Genomic DNA, 18,088 nt, shown 5'->3' with positions numbered 1-18,088 from the left:
ATTCGATGGAGAAATCTCGTTACTAGATTTCTTCACCAACGCGAATAAGAATTTATCGCGTGCAACGACGATTCCGCCAACCGGGGATGAATCAATGTTAAAAATCTTAACTGCATCGCTGCAGAAGAAATTTTCTTTGTTTTTATTCCGCATAAAGGAATAGTTACGAAACATATTCGATATTTCGTTTGGATTAAATTAAGAAGTTGGAAACTACATTTTCATTGAAGTTAATTGAATACTGTATAAACTGTCATTTATTTTTGCAAAGCATATTGAAAAAAATAGCATTATCTTATTTTATCTGAATAATTATGTATACATAAACAGATCAATTTTAATTATAAATTTTTAGCAAAATACAATCGTAGAGAAAAAGAAGAGAAGATAACAGCTTGAATAAAAGATCATATCTTATAGATCATTTCATTTATTTTAATACAACAAAAAGAAGATGTATATCATGTGATCTCAAATTACACATTACACGTTCTGAAAATGTATCCTAAAGATCACATAATATAATTTCGACGTTAAGTATATTGTATTTTTTCGGTCTTATATTAGAGACTTCTTGATAATATCGATAACTTGCTTAATAACGTGCAGTCGCGCAAAGTTCACGTCGGGACGTAAACTCGCAGCGGTCGCGAGGCGAGAGCGTGCAACAATTCGAGCACGATGTCGAGTTACACACGTGTACACGGCGGGCAACGCGATATATAGGTTCACGAAGTTAAAGCACAGAAATTAGGAGTGAACCGTGTCCCCTTTCTCTTGCCAAGCCAAGCGTGATATAAAATACTTTCCCTCTCGTACGAGACAGAACAAGAGCGGAGGGTCGAGCGCATGAGAGAGATGATATAGACAGAGAAAGAGAAGGAGAGAGGCAGAGAAGGACGCAGAAGAGCGAGGAGGTGGAATTGTGTACCTTACGAGAACGAAAAACCGGAAAATGATCACCGGGACTCGAAGCCCGTGCCGTTACTACTCTTTTACATCTTTTTTTTTTCTCGTTTTATCTTTTATCCATTTCTTCCTCCCCCCGCTCCGGCCTCTGCTTCCTTCACTCAACATCCCCGTCATTGTATAGTTCGACTCGTAGAGAGAGTCATATCTAAGTCCGTGAGATTTTAAACCTCGACGGCCGCTACGCTGGCTTTGCAGTGCAATCGGTCACGCAAAGTTTAGACACACTTCCGGCTACGCGAAGCCTGTAATTCTGCGATCCCGCAATCCGTTTCCTCTGGCAGAAGAAAGATGCGCGATTAGAGTATCGGTTTTAAATATTCAGCATAGTTAATCTGCGTGCGAGATAAATTTTTAAAGTGATCAGAAAATGATAAAGAGATACGGGAGGATAAAAATTAATTCGTTTTATTATATTTCAAAACAAATGTAAAAATTATTCGATTGATCGACAAACCACTCTTTGACGCAAAAGGTTCATACGGTATATCTGTCAGCTAAAATTGGAAACTAAACTCTACAAGGACTATCTTGGTATGGTTGTGTCGCGGAAACGCTCTCTCAATAAAGTTCGCTATTTCCATATTTCTGCCACACGAGATCGTAAGAAAATTTTTCAATTCGAGAAGTTATTAGCCACTTATTTGTCGCACAACTTGTAAGCGACCGTCCAACCACGAATTCAATTCGTGGATAAATAATTCGCTTTATATGCGAAAACTTATGGATAATTAAAGTTTATGCGATGCCAATCGTTTCCGATATCCAGATTCTTGTATATATACATTTCCCAATTTAATTAGAATAGATTATAATATTATAACTCAAAATCTTGGAATGAGAATATAAATATTATCTGAAAGTAAAAAAATTAATGTCCAATATATTTGTATATGTAAAATCTTGTTTTCCGGACTCAGTGAAATACATTAATTATTTTCGTTTCAAGATATTATAAGATTAATATTTTATAATCAATATTCTCTAAAAAATTATATATATATATATATCTTGTCAATGCAGATATTTATACATAATTAGGCTAATGTTATATACAAATGTGTTTTTTTATTACGTGAAATTGAAACAAGCATTTTTGATAATTTTACAGATATCTACAGGAGATATTCCTAGGATTGTATTTTGCTATGTCACCAACTCTATAATTACAATAAGAAAGAATGCCCGTATTTTGGAAGTATCAAGCCGACATGTTTTAAATTTACCGGCGGAGCTGTATCGATTATCGCGCAGTAGTTCACATATCCTGTCACAGCTGCGCATCTCTCGATCGATGAATTCAAAGGAGGCGCCATTTTACATCGAGGCGTCAAGACGCGCAGGTATTTCTAATTCAATCGAATAAAATTAAGCACTTTTCTCTTTTAAACGCGCGACTTTCTTTATATTATTTATAAAAATTACAATAATTATATATATCTAAAAAAGTATCATACATATATCTGACGATGTGAATGCAAAATCTTTTTTTTTTTTTTTTTTTAAGCTGAAGTTAGACGCGCACCTCGTAACCAAGCATATCTCTTGCTTGAATAAATTCTGATGTTAACACGTTACGTTATTCAAAGTCTGGATTCAAGATATAGGGAGAGACGCGTTTTATAAAAAAAATTTTCATAAAAAAGATCGTATTTCCGTGTGTGCCGAGCGCTCCTTTCATGTTAGACGATGACGACGGCGTCTAGTCGCCGCGCAAGTCTCTCTCTCTCTCTCTCTCTCTCTCTCTCTCTCTCTCTCTCGGAGAGGACGGCCTTCTCCCGCATGGCCGTGTAACGATCGCGATCCGCGGTCCTTCCCCACGGTCCGTCGCGTCGGACCGCGTTCGGAGTTCCCCACCTCCTCCCGCGACTCTTGGCCACCCGCCGACGTCGACGGTCACCGTCGTCCGCAGTTACACCGAGTCCGCTCGCGCATTCGTATTGAATTTGGAATCCGCGCGGCGCGCGTGCACTTCGCCACCACGCGTCGTCCATCCTCCCTCTCTCTCTCTCATTCTCTCCCTCCTCTCCTCACCAACCTCCCTCGCCGGTGACGCGTCTTCAGCGCTAGTTTCTCGCGAGGGATTTTCAAATCGGCGCCGCGCGCGTGATCAGGTGCTAGTACACGTGTCCGTCTCGCGTCGTCCCTCGGCGATCGTCGTCGTTTCTTCGGCGAGGGTGTCTCATCGGGCGAGAGGAGACATGCCCGTCGTTGTCGGTCGCGTCGCGTACGAGTCGCTCGCATCGAAGGAAGAAGAGAAGAAGGTGTGATTGTTGCGCGCGTAGCGTGCCAGGTTATGGATCAAGAGGGATTATAATCGGCGCGATTACGGTGAGCTTGGATTGTCGATGCTACGATGAGTATTTATGCGAGAAACGAGCCTCGCGCGAATTAAAAAGATCCGGTTCGGATCGCGTTTCCTGCATCCTCGAGAAGCTCCGCTTCTGCGATCTGCGAGTCTTTCGTTGCGAGTGAAGTGAGAAACAGATCTGTGACGCGGGGGATTCGCGCGCGATATAGAAGAAGGCGCATTTTCTCGTATCTATCTGTGGTATCGATGATCGGATTCGCCGAAAAGTTACACCGGCTTTAATCTCGATTAGGGAGAGTTTCCCGAAAAACCGTGTGTCCCTAAGTGCTAGAAGAAGAAGGAGATAGATAACGAAGGAAAGAATCATGCGGGGACACTTCAACCTTATTCTTGTAACGATATAACCTTATCGACAAAGATAAAAGGTACTCGCTCAATTTTGTCGTGTTCTAAAATTCGAGAATAAAATATATACTTGGCATATATAATTTATCAGTAGTCAGTGTAGCATTGGAAAAATAATACGCAGAGCAATATATATGATGCAAACAGCTGATACATAAATCTAAAATCTATCTGACTGAGAAGGATCGATCTCGCGGGATAGAGCGAGAGAACACTCGGGAATCTATACGGGATCGTGATTGAACTTTCGATCTTCCGGTAATTAATACGAGACGACGCTGCGTGACGGGAGCGGGAACAAACGACATATTTCCTCTTCTTCGCATTTCGACGTAAAAGTCGCCGCGACTTTTATCTCTGGCCGAATATTCGCGACTCTTTGCGTAACTGGGAAGACGAGTTTTTTTAAACGATCGTTCTTCTTATTTTTTTTTTCCTTTTTCTCGCTTAATCGAGTTTCGTGTCTCTCCATTCCCGCGCCGTCCGACCGGAGACGCGAATAAAAAGCTCGTATTTTCCTCGACTCTTTGCATTCTGACGTCGGGGTGTCATCAATAAACATAAACACCCGCGCGCTCCATCTCGAATCAATTTTCGTCTTTTGCGCTTCCTTTGCATAATTTTATTCTTTCCTACTTTAATCATATTTACACGCCTGTATTTTTCATTAGGAGAAACGGCATCCGTGTGAGATTACACCGAGAAGAGAATGCAAAGAGTCAAGTCTCGCAAAATTCAACGATCGTGAATCGCATTGTACGGAGGGGACAAGTCATCTCTCTTCTGATAGTGTGTTGATGTGCAGTGATCATACGGAAATTGCATACGGAATCACGCGGAAGCGAGAAAACAGCTGTCGGAAAAAGAAGCACGCAAAACGTCAATCTATCGCCGCGAAACGGCGTCCGTGTACATCATACGCGTGGAGAGGAGAACAGCTTTACGTCAGACGGTTTCCCCGTTCGTCATCGTAATGATGTTGAAGATCTCGCCGGCCGTAGCGATGGAAACATGAGGACCCTGATAGATCGCGCATCCAATCGACGAAATTTCACTCCTACTAACTATAAATGACGTAAGTAGCCTTCTTCGTTTCGCGATGTACAAGTTGCACAATTTGTCATTTCCGAAACTCCGAATGCAGGACGCATAATCGCAGAGCTTATTTCTAAATCGTCCTAGAAAAATGTATTTCGAAAAAAGTCGAGGTTATACGTTACAATAATAAACTCATAAACGTACACAATCTTTTTATTTCAAATATATGTATATTTAATATGATTTCGAAATGAGTTCTTCGATCGAGAATGAATTGAAACGAAATGCAAAATACCATAAGTTTATCTTTTTTGTATTAAATGTACGAAGTGTTCATTTAAAGAAACCTTTTTTCAAATCTTACAAAATTTTAATTATCGGTTTTTTGTGTTTTTCTACGACTTCCAATTATTTTTAAATCTAATTATACTTAATTTATATTTAATTGTCAATTGCCGAGTTGTGTTAAATTAATTTAATTTTGCAATTATTACAAGTCAATCTATACAAATTTTATCTGTATTTTAGAATATTTTTTTTTATAGTATTGAGTATTTTATAGCATTGAGCTTGCTAAACATGTCGCGATTTCTACACATAATATACGAATAAGTCAATTACTATATCCCATAGACCACACAGTGCGTTTATCTAGCACAACGCTTACATAATATCGCACGCGAACAGTTCGAATAAATACGTAATTAAAAGTATCACGTGAAGTTACGAGCCTAAAGGAGTTAACGGATAGCATTCTTGGCGACGTTGCAAAACTATCGATGAGGAATGCGACAAAGAATGTCAATTATCGCCCCCGCTTATTCTTTTATTTTACGTAAAAAGGACATGGGGAAAGACGCGTACGACTTTGATTATTTTTATTGTTAACGAAATTTCTGCAAAAATTCCAACCGTTCTCAATTACATACCCGTGTTCCTTTTCTTATTAATCTCGTGATTCGTTAATAAATAGTCTTCGAATATTTTAAAATATTATTGATCGAATTTTGATTTCTACTGGTATACGCTATGAAGAATCGAAGGCACCTGTACGTGCTTCGTCGCAAAGCACGTGGCGGTCGCACGGAGCGCAGTTTGTCAAACAATCGTGTGCTCCGAGCGATTCAGGTCTCGCGTTACAAGAAAGAGAGCACCTATCTCTTCCGTTGTTAGACTCGTTCGTGCGCCCGTAGAGCGTCGAAAGCGAGATTTAATCACTCTCGTTTCTTCTCACCAGTCTCTCTCTCTCTCTCTCTCTCTCTCTACCAGACGAGAAACGAAGCGTCGTCTCCTATATCTCTAACGAAGAACGTTGCGTGTCGTACTTTTTCAGAAGGAAGCGGAATCTCTTTCACCCCCCCCCCCCCCTGAGTTATCCTCGCAACCCAGTTAAATTTACGTTTATTCTTATAATAATTTCGCATAATTTACACTTTTTTTTTCCATCAAAATTTGACATTTCTGATTATTATTTGCAAATGTCCCTTGCACATAGTAATTGTTAGTTGTAGTTATACGAACAACGTAAGACGTGAGAGAGCGCGGATATAGGAAGAGAAATGCGATATGTTTGAAACGAGCGGAGAATAAAACTTTCATTTTCAATATTTACAATCTCCTCGTATGCACGAACCGAAACCGGTGCGGATCGATGTATAACATATGTATAACATATATATTTATACGTTTTTTGCCATCTCGATTAAAGAATTGCTAATAATTTCAATCAAGTATCGTACTTCCGAAGTGGAAATACTGAATAATAAATACATGCGATATCGTTTGAGAAGAAAAAGATTATTTTGCATCTGGGGTATTTAAATGACTACGGAGAAAATAGGAGAAACTGCGATTTTAACAGCAATTTGAATCATCTACGATAATTATACTTTTCAAACAGTGCTGATTTTTTTAATCATCCTGTCTTATTTATGATCGTCTGGTCGTGCAACATTACCCGGCTAAACTTGCGTTACGGGTTTCGCATTGTAGTTATTCAATCGCGGGTTCATTAAGTCTTAAAAGTCGATATAATCAACGATAAACAAGATAATTTCTATTATTAGTATACTTATTACATAATCGTATTTTACATTTGTGACATATCTCAATAATGTTTTTAATGGACGCGATATTATGCAAAAGCTAATTAAATTACAAATTTCTTTGAAATAAAAGAAAAAGTTACAGATACAAAGGGGGGAAAAAAAAAGGAGGAAGGAGAAGAGACAATGTAAAATTTCGCGTTTTAATTGTATATCAAAATCCATTTCCCCTCTACACACATACTTCTATCTCTTCAAATATTCAGATATAATTATTAAAAAATAAATTATACACTCGTACGTATAAGTGATTTTAATTTAATTTACATAAAATGATCGTACCGAGTTAATTCACTTTTGCATAACACTGGTGCAATTATAGGTTGATATACGCGATTGATGCTATATCGCCGAGGTTGCTTTCTGTTTCTTTGCTCTAACGGCTGATTTAATTTACTGCCGCTTTCACGTACAGGCAAAGCTGTTGCTAATTGCGCGGAAATATTCAACGCGCCGAGTTTCCTTCCGCTCGGCGTGCTATTTCCTTGTATCGCGTCTCGCGGAATTTATAAAGCTTCTAAAATCAAAATTTTGAGATACGTTATTCAACTAAAAATCACATGCTCTTCTACGAAGGGGGGAAAGGATAGAAAGGAGGGAGGCGCTTTCACACCGGGGAGAAAAGCAAAGTTTCGATATAAGTATTCGCGGTGAATAGTTCACGTACAAAGTAGGACGTACAAGTATTGTGTCGAAAACTCTTTATTAATCCTTTGAGAAATTTTATGCATCGTGTTCTTTCCCTCTCTCTCTCTTTCTCTCTCTCTTTCTCTTCGTTTTGACACAAATGGATTATTTTAAGCGTGAATGTAATAAAAAAGAGAAACTTTTGGTTATCATATAAAAATCGTATTTAAGCTTGAGAAATAAATATATTGTATTATTTCTTGATAAAAAAAAGTATCGTAATAAAATACATTTTTCAATAAAATCTCATAAATATATATTTATTTATCGATATATTTGATAATAACGCGATTAATTAGAAATATCTATTTATATAGAAAATAATATATGCTCAATGGCGCAAAAGGATTAACGCGATAACTTTTTTTCGAAGAGAATGTATCGAGTTTCAAAACGTTGCAGCGAAAAGTTCTCTTAAATCTGTCTTGTCGAACAATCGCGGTTTATCGTCTATCACTCGATATCTCTCGAGACAGCGTGTCAATGATGGGAAAACTGCGCAAGCGATCCTGCCGATAATACGATAATAAAAGATACGTGTGGTGTGTATAAGCGTTACGTCCGGGTTGGCAGTTATAGTACGAGCACGTAAAGGACATCACCGACAGTGCCATTGTTAGATAATAAGTCCACTCGCGGCAAAAGGTTACGTTCGTGCGGTCTAAATTTTTTACGCTTCTAATTGAGGTGCCTGTAAATGCAGGTATTCTTTTTACGTTCTCCTTTGTTATATCGCCGCGCAAAGCATTTCGCAGTTAAAGTATGTACATGAAAAATGGAAGTTTTCTTTCAATGCTCTAAACTAGATCATTGCATCATATTGTAATAAAATTTACATAGACAGTGCATAACTTTGTTTTCTACTAAACAATAAATCTGTTGCTTTTTTTTTCCTTTCTAAAAACACAACTAAATTTCTTCCACATTTTTCGTTTATTGTAAGTTCGTTTATTATACGCAAATATAGTGTAACAGTTACGTAAAAAAGTATGTATGTTGTAGATTTCTTGTAAACAGAGAAGCGTACACTTGGCATAAATAACAGATTGAATTAATATTATCAATATGCTTTGATTAAAGATATCATTTATCGTATGAAGGAAATTAATTTGCAAACCAATGATTATACGAGAGAGATCCATGCGTTTTTCTGAATAACAACCGTATTATTAACCGCATGTATTAATGCAATTTATTATTAGATGCATGAAGCGTGAATAAAGTACATTTCAAATCCGTGATGTGACTATAAACAAATTAAATCATAAATCGCGATTATAAATATTCTAATATAATGCATAAAACCTTGAAAACGCCGATTATCATGTAATATAAGCAATATCGGTATTATACGAGGACTGCATTTATGATGCAAAAGACTAAGAGAGATTACATTCTAATATATATATATATATATATATATATATATATATATATATATATATATATATGATATATTGCAAATTGAAATCGCCGTTTTAACTACCACGATTGCTTCACTGTTCCCCGTTACACAATCTTGCTCCATCGCACCCGCATCTTTAAAAGGGGTTGAATATTGCGGAGTTTGCAATCGTTTGTAACCACTTCTTCGCTCACAAATTGATAGCTTACATATTTCTGAGATCTTCTATGTATAAATCTATCTATAAGTACAAATTTCTAGAAAGCGCAACATTTTTTATTAATTCTTATTAAAAAAAAAAAAAAAAAGCTGTTTTAAATATTTTTTTGACATCGATGTCGACATTCGTGATTTGAAAATAATGTAAAAATATCCTTACACGACACGAAAGATCGTGAAAATAATGTGGATGGTGTAACGATTATAAATACAAGGGAATCGCTATATGACTCAGATGGATTTTGTCATCGAATATTCTAGTCACTTAGAATTTTCGTGCGAGAATCTACAATTCAGAAAGATTCGAGATCTCGGTAACGTCAGTCATCGTGTAACGGGGCGATGTGGGTGACGATTAAGAACGCTATTGTCGGCGAGTAGAAAATTGCGACTCGCGTACAAGCTTGGCGCGGCCAAGCTGGATCAGCTGTTGCGCTCCGCTCCGTTGCTGATTGTACGCTCGATGATTGCAAAAGTGAATCGGCGATTTCTTGAACGTCGAAAGTCCTTTCTCGCGAGACTGAATCGCGGCTCTCGCCATACTTGATCGACGTCGATTCCGTGAAAGAGAAAGAGAAAGATAGAGAATGGTGCCAGCACGACGGACGAGGTATTTCAAGAGTCACGGGCATTGACCCGTATCCGGCAACTAATCCCATAGCGTATCATATTAATAATGATTAAGATCGATTAATAAATTTACGCGCGTGATTATACACATCTAATTAATTAAATAAACGAGGAGGGGAAACACAAAAGACGAAACAGTGACATTGCTCTCGCTGAATTCTAATTCTAACATTTATTCACGTGGATATAAATTTCATTTATTTAATTGAGAAATACAAATATTTCAATATGTCATATATTCAATGATAATTTGTTTACTTTCCCGATCATTTTAAGTAATTTTTTTTTATCTGGACTTTATCATCGTATTTACACATGTTTAGTGAAATAGGTCTAATATAGAAACTTGCTAATTAAAATTAAGATAAAACTATAGAAAAAGATACGCGAAAGAGCATCTATAAATAGCTATTCGAGCTATTAATTGTGCTTCATTTTTATTAAATGACAAGCGCGAATTGGGAGAAAAAAAGGCTAACGCGTAAAATAACGGTTCTTCGCGTAATGAACGATTAGCAAAATATCAATATCAATATTAGTGTGAATTTATGAGTGCCTCTCTCTCTCTCTTTTTCTCTCGCCGATACAACTCGTCAATAGAAAAAAAGAATTTACTTTCAATCGCCGTAGCATTGAGCCACGGCGCTCACGTGGAACACCACGTGAACGTAGGTGGCGAGAACGGCCGTTCTAAGGAGCAGTGCCTCACCTGCAATTAGGGATTTACGGCCGCGAATGTCTACGGCCTGTAACGGGATCCTTGGGATATGATGAGTGGAATCGTGACTCCAATGTATTTTCGCGATTTCGACCAGACGAATATGTTTCTTTCTTACGCAATATCATCCTGAATCCTGATACGTCCGAATGCGCAGAAACGACACTTTTTTTTTTTTTTTTATCGTACGCAAATCATGTCTGACAGAACGTATATTTTTTACTTAAATACTTTCCCACAGTGAAATGTATAATTTTTTCAATGTTAATTAAAAATAATTGACATGACTAAGCGTCGTATCGTGTTGTGCGTCTACTTCCTGGATTTCACATATTTATTTTGCGGAATATCCATCAATTTTCTTGACAACCTGTCTCTTACTTTTGTCCTACACATTGACAGTTACTTACTCCAATTATTTATTATTTATTCTTTATTAAAATTTTTATTCTTTTCTATACGTTTTTAGATAAACAGTGATAAACAGGATACTTCGAGAGAGGTATGTAATGATTTTTACACGAGAAAATGGTAACTATATTGACGGATCAATTATTGTAATCCTGCCTTGTAATCCTGTTCATGGTGTCCGCGGGTCAAGGATAACGATGACGACGACGACGATATCGCCGACACCGTCGTCGTCGTCGTCGTCGTCGTCGTATAAGTTGCTCTCCGTGTTTCTCGGCATAGCGCCGATATGGTGAAAGCTGATATTTTGTAACACACTCATGCTATTCCGTTCCATTCCATTCCATTCCATTCCATTTTGTGGTATTGCCCGTTGCAACCATTCGTTCATTCGTTGATTCGCTCAACACGGTTCTCTCGATTCTCTCTACGCTCGAGTTGTCTCTTTTTCTCTCTTTCTCTTGTAATTAAAGAGAACCCCGTGTCGACAGTATACAATGGTAGGCGCACCTAGAATACATTTTTTCCTCTTGTCTACGTTCCGCAAGATTCTCGTTTTGTGAACGACGAGATACATAGTTTGCCCGTGTAGGAGATTCACGTGTCGCTGGCGGATGACATGTGTCAACGAGAATGATAGCTAGGTGAAAAGAACGAGTCGAATTAAAGCGAAAAAATTTTTAAGAAAAGATAAAAGAGCGCGAAAAGAGAAAGATCACAATTTATCGTAATTTTATGCTCGTTATTATTCCTCTGTGCAATGAAAGCGAAAGAGAAACGCGTTTGAAGTGACTTAAAAAATCAGTTCAGAGTCGATGATTGTTAACGTTGCGTGACTCAAATATTCAAGTCCGGCAACTATTCGATCGGCTGTCACGCGTTTTAAATATTCAGTGTCGGGAAAATGTGCGTGACCTTGACACGCACCTTCCAGACTGCAATCTCTTCGGCGGGACACGCGCATATTACACTGACAGAAGTCTCGTACGCAAAAATTGAATCGAACATCACGATTGTTCGTAAATTAAAAAGACATTTCAGAAATATTACGAGCATTGTATTATTAAAATTACGAATTTTTATCCGGAACAAATTAACAAATATCGAAGTACTTATTGTGGAATCTATAATCAAAATGATTATAACATATATAAAATTATCGATCGTATCGAGAAACGTTCTTGAATCGTTTTAGTAATATAACGGTAAATTATCTATATAATTTTATATATTTACTGCTGTTAAAAGATGGCGCAATTATTTCCCCCTTTAAAAAAAAAAAAAAGTTTTTATTATTTTCCTTGGAAAAATTTTCTATCCGCTATTATCTGTAGAGTTGTAGAAATTGTGTAACTGGTGGATTAGTGAATAGCATGGTTGTGTAATAGTAAATAACAATGTTACATAAAATTATCCTGTTTTTTTTTGTATTGACGGAAAGATATCGAGCTCGATTCGGTTTCTGCACAACTTGCATAAACGTTGATCGAATTTTTAAATTGATAAATGCAAGAAGTATGCTTTACATTTAAAAATACTTGTATATACGATTTGAGCAATACACAAATATAGAGTTGATTCGAAAAACAATTTGTGACAATTAAACTAAAAAAAGCAAACAATATACATCATATATTTTTTCCTTCTAATAAGTTTTTCAATAATTTTTCTTATTTTTTAAAATAATATGGTATTCTTGGAATCTTTTTTCGGGTAATCGAAAAATACTTTTATAATTTATTGACAATTTATATCGAATCTAGTCTATATCATCTAGATATCTTTTAAGAAATGCAAAATGCGATGTATCGCGTAAAATCTATTTTTCGATCTGCGTGCAAACTTTGCAACGCAGAAGTAGTTCAAGTATCACGGCTCTCGCATTAGAGTGATGGTGTTAATTCGTTGTCTTAATACCGAGAGGTGCGAATATAATTTGCGCGTGATACACCATTGATTCATTGTGTCGCGATAAGGTGTCCTCGATTGCAAGCAATTTTCTGCATTTAAGATATTTAGGTCTTGTTGACGTTAACAGAGAGAGTTCAAGCATAGATCACAGATATCATAAATATCTATTCATGTTTAACCAAGCACAGAGACCTATGGGAGTCGATAGCGTTTTTGCACGAATAATTGTTCCGCATATTTCACGCGTTTTATTCATATCTCGCGATTTAAATTTACTCAGCAAGAGCACTTAGAGGCAAAAGGATTTATTAAAGGAGATTGCAGCTCGATTATGTAGCAACTGAAATAATATATTGCAATTTTCATTTTCTCGATAATAGAAACGTTATCTTTCGGCGCACCTCTCGTAATCATACGGTCAATATAATCCTCAATTATTAAAATGCGCACTATTTATTTAATATTGCCCGATTATAATTTTTAACCTGGATTTGAGCAAGAATTTTAAATGTATTATAAATCACACACTTGAAATGATTGTTATTTTTACATATAGATTTGTCTATCGTTACTGCTAATCTTGTCATTATAGCGTCAGTTACATTTATAGATAGCAACATCATCTTTAATGATCACTACTTCCGTACGAATAGGTACTTGCATTTGTTTGCGAATTTGACATATAAATGTTTATTACCACATGAAGTGTTTCGCCTCGCGAAAAGTATCCGGCTGAATAACATTCGAAATACGCATGTGTTTAGAGAAAGCTAGAATAATAAATATGATAAGAGAAGCTTTTCCTCGTATAAAATATTAGCTGACCGTTTTATGTAATTTTATTATCTTCAGGCAATGTGGACTCAAGCCCTTAAATTACAGAAATGCGTCACGTGAATCTCGAAGATTTATTTTTGCGCCGCTCGTCCGCTGAATTTCGTGCGTGTCACGCATGCGACGACTTACGTATCAAGTACGGTTCTTAAGTCCATCACGAAAAGCCCCGAAAAAGATAATCATCTTAGATCCTCGACACAATTCGACGACGACGACAACCACGTCCTTCATTCCTATGCATCGCACGTCTCGTGCGTGGTTTGTGGACATGTACATGGTGTTTATAAAATATATGGTTAAATTTGCACTACGAAGGAATTAAATAAAATGTTAATTTTTTTATCCTCTTAGTTTTTTTTTTTTTTTTAATGGAAATCGCTGATTAAAAAGAGACCTTTGTTAAGTTCGAAAGTTAAAAAAAAAACTGGTTGTCGTCATTAGTTTTTGCGCAGGAAATTGACGGAAAAATATTGTACGATGGCTGGCTGACTGATTTTTTTTCTACAACGTGCGTTCGTCGATCGATGAATGACGACGACGCGACTCGCCGAAATACACAAGCTTGGCCGTAAAAGAATTAAAATTTATTTATGCAAATGCGACTTGGCTTCCACTCGAATTTATATACGTGTAGTAGCATAACGCGTGTAGAGAACTACGAAAATTGAAACGAATGTGAATGTCAAGGAGAATATTAGGGACAAATGTTTTCTTACGCTTGTTCGTATACGCGGTTACATTCACAGTTTTTTAAAATATATTATATATATTTTTATTTATATATAAAACTAAATATTGACCGCTTATCCACCAGCATTGTAGCTTATGTAAAAATTTAGAAAGAGAGAGACATTCAATCTTTGTCTACGTAAGCGTATAAATAGGGCGCGATGGCAAATCTTTCTTCTCAATTATCTGATTAATTTTTTCTTATGTATCTCAATGTATCGGAAAGAAACGTCCACCGTGGCCTTTTTGATCTTTGCCTAATAATGGTTATTAGCTAATTTTCGTATTGAATTTCATCGTTTGAATGTTGAAAGAATTGGTTTGCTGCACGCTGCTAAGAATCGCAATCGTATACTAGTGTGTCACCGGTAATCTCTCAATGTCGTCATTATCATTACGCTACGCACATATCGAGTGTTTCACGCTGCCATCCTAATTATAATCTGCTAACCGAGGAAATTAAACAGTTGCGGTATTACATCCCGGACGACGTACTTCTGTTTCATCATCGCGCGAGCAAACTGTGCATTACGTTGATTAACGAGTATTCAATATTGCGTAAAAAAAAAAAAAAAAGAAAGAAAAAAAAGATGCGACTTTATGATGAAATTTTTATTTCTTCCCACAATAAACGGAGGAAAATTCCGAGATGTCGGGTATTCGCCGTCTATAAGTATTAGTTGCAGATATAAAGATTCACGAATTTAAATGTCTTAAATCGCTGTTTGTCGCTTGCGTTTGGAAAAGATATGTGTATTTAGTCGGTATGAAAAGAACGGGAACACGTGAGGCCACATCACTTTCCTACTCGAGTCACGGTCGAAGTGAAATTGGTGTTGGAAAGAGCGTTGCGAAATATGCATACGTACTTAACTTACCTACTTTAAGGATCGGTCTAGTTTCATACGGGTCAAGGTTGTCGCATCGCAACGATGAGACCCCGCCGGGTTCGATCCGTTAAATTGATCCAATTAACATGACGATGGAGCAAACGTCAATTGCCATTAATTTGATGAATTTCATTATATCGATTGAAACGGTGAAAGTTATACCAATTCAATTTTAATACAAGATTTTTTAATTAAAATTCCGCATTAATGTTAAAATCGTACGAAAAGTTAATTTAATTTTTTTATCCGTTCCATTGTAAAAGGAAACCGCGTTTTTCTTGCAGCGCTCATGGTTATAGTAAGCGAACTATTTAAGAAAAGAGCGTGCGATAAAACCGAATAGCGTGACGTAAATCAATCCCATGTGTATAAACGCGTGAACTGATCGGCCGCATATCTGTCCTCATTGTCGAGGTCTTTAACGTTGCACAAACGACGATTGCATTGCAAGCTGAAAACTCGCGGGTTGTCCGAGAGTGTCCTTGCGTAGATAGGTCCCGCATGAGTGACTTTTGCATCGTTGCATCTTACATAATGGCGAGGCGATCGCGGGTGTGCAGCCCCTGCATTCCCGTATGACGATGCGGTCCCTCCATTGACATTTTTTACGCAATCGCAAATTTCTCTCAAGCTACCCGATTACCGTACGCGAAAGGTCACTTACCTCTTGCACGCAAAGTAGTTAGACTCGTTTGACACGCATACACGTATCGAGTCGTCTGAGAAGCGCGATTAGATACATTACATTGACAGCAAGTTATTTGTGAAAATTAATCGCACAAAGTTGTCGAGATAATTATTGCCATTAGGTGCCCATACGCGTTGACACGTTATTGCGAATACCGTAAATTAATCCATGAAGTAGATCTCTTATTATCCTTCACTATTTTACGCTTAAGTTATGCTTGTCATGTATTACAATAGTACAATAGTGTTTGCAAATAACTATCGCAAAGAATAGCGTAATCTCTAACTCGTAGATAATAAGTACGATACCAAGACTGAAAACATGGAATATATCGTGAGTCGTGCGTAAAGTATGTTAATACGACGATATAATGCGTATTAATGGAGCCCGATAAAATATACGCATAAAATACAACTTGACAATTTTATTTCGTGCAGTTCAGAAAAAGATAAATTTTTATTGCTCCGCCAATGTATCGAACGGTTCGCGATTACAAAAGTCAATCTCAGAGACAGAAATCTCAATATTAATGGCATGACTCGACGAATTGGCGACCAATTAAGGCGAATATATAAAAAGTCGGAGTATACACTTAAATAATTTCTTCGTCGCGGAACGATGAGACAAGTTTTTTTTTTCCTTTCTTTCTCTCTTTTTTTTTTGTCTCCTTCCTAATAATTCAATTCGAAACACGTTTGTGGCGGAGGACACGAGGCAAGCGCCCCTAAGCGAGTCTAATTAGAATATTATTGACCGATTCGTAGAACACTGTCGGAGGAAATTGCCGTCGATCGACAACTTATATCCCATTTTGCAGTTTAAGAACAATCCGCGCAGGAAAAAAAAAAAGAATCGATCGCTTTATTGTGCACAGAAAGTGCAGAAACGGGTAAAACCAGTTCACGCGCGTGAGCAAAAAAATACACTTTTCACAAATACTATATCATTCCTCGGATCCTCCGTCTCATCCGTCTCTCGGAAATTATTGCCATGCGCAGTGGGTGATGTTTCAGATCACGTGTTTCGCGAAATATAACCATAGAACCACGTATATATAAGTAATAGATCTGACAAATCTTCATAGTGTCTTCATGTCTGTCAATCCGACTCGGATGGGCCTCTCCTGAAATCCGACAATATTTCGTATGAGTTACCATCGATTACGTGAGTCTCTCTCTCTCTCTATCTCATCAATCTTATTATTTTTTATCAATCTTTTAATTTAATTTTAATCATTCTATCATACCCAAGATCTATCTCAATTTGCAAATATAGAATAACTTAAATTTAGCAAGTTATTTCTTGTTGACGAAGACTTTGACGAATCTGAAATCGATTATCTTTTTAGCGAAAGAAATACCAAGGAAATTATTATTTGTCGCAAACTTTCCACGCATACATACAATTCTCAAAACATTAAATATCTTTATATAATTTTGATTTCCGTATTACAAATCTGTGTGTTAAGGTCTGTTTAAAATGAAATAAAGAATAAAATTTTTTCTTTTCACATATAAAATTTAATTGATCTTAAGTAAGCAAATTTTAATTACTTGTAACTTGAAGATTATTAATTTCTCTATACACGTTTATGCGTCGGGAAAAAAATCGATATCGACTAGTCGAATAATTCATATATAAATGGTCGTGTCGGGTAGGTCTGGGACATTCTGCATATCAATAACATCGATAATCTAAAAATCTATTGGCCACTGATTATTTGAAAAAAAAAAAACATATGTCAGAACTTGATAAATCTATAAATACAAATTGTATCTATAGGAAACAGATATAAAGAATCATGATTTACACATATGTACAACTTCTCTCGCGAAGAACGGTCCAAGTTTCGATCCGTGTTCAAGGCGATCAACTTGGCGTTGACGTTTTCTTGTAATGCAAATAGAATCACGGTAAATTCAGAGAAGAACAAAAATGTAGAAAAAAGATATGAAAGAAAGAGTGTCACGCTCAAATCGGCAGCGACATTATCGCGAAAGTAACAATAAACGGGATAAGATTATATCGAAATTAAGTATATAGGAAATATTTAAAAAACAACTAATCGTAAGACTAAATATTTTAACATAATAGAATTAACCGAATGAATAAAAAATTGAAATTTCTCGCAAAAT

The 18,088-nt window shown here is 36.7% G+C and overlaps 1 protein-coding gene across 7 annotated transcripts in view; it reads left to right on the top strand.

Moving 5' to 3' along the window:
- Window positions 1-2,863: 2,863 nt before the first annotated feature.
- LOC138934570 (A disintegrin and metalloproteinase with thrombospondin motifs like) overlaps window positions 2,864-18,088 on the top strand; it is a 43,052-nt gene continuing 27,827 nt past the window's right edge. For 2 of the 7 annotated variants that reach the window (XM_070298476.1, XM_070298470.1), the window contains exons 1-2: window positions 2,865-3,705; window positions 4,357-4,760. The gene's annotated coding sequence lies outside the window, so the exon portion shown is untranslated. Of the gene's footprint in view, window positions 3,706-4,356; window positions 4,761-18,088 lie in introns of all 7 variants that reach the window. The other 5 variants (XM_070298475.1, XM_070298473.1, XM_070298471.1 and 2 more) reach the window with 5 other exon arrangements.

This window comes from Polyergus mexicanus, unplaced genomic scaffold (assembly GCF_030449975.1).
Source record: "Polyergus mexicanus isolate NDT 795.1 unplaced genomic scaffold, iyPolMexi1.0 SCAF_7, whole genome shotgun sequence".
Lineage (NCBI taxonomy): Eukaryota > Metazoa > Arthropoda > Insecta > Hymenoptera > Formicidae > Polyergus > Polyergus mexicanus.
The sequence above is the reverse complement of the archived record's forward strand: the minus strand, read 5'-3'. Positions and strand labels throughout refer to the sequence as shown.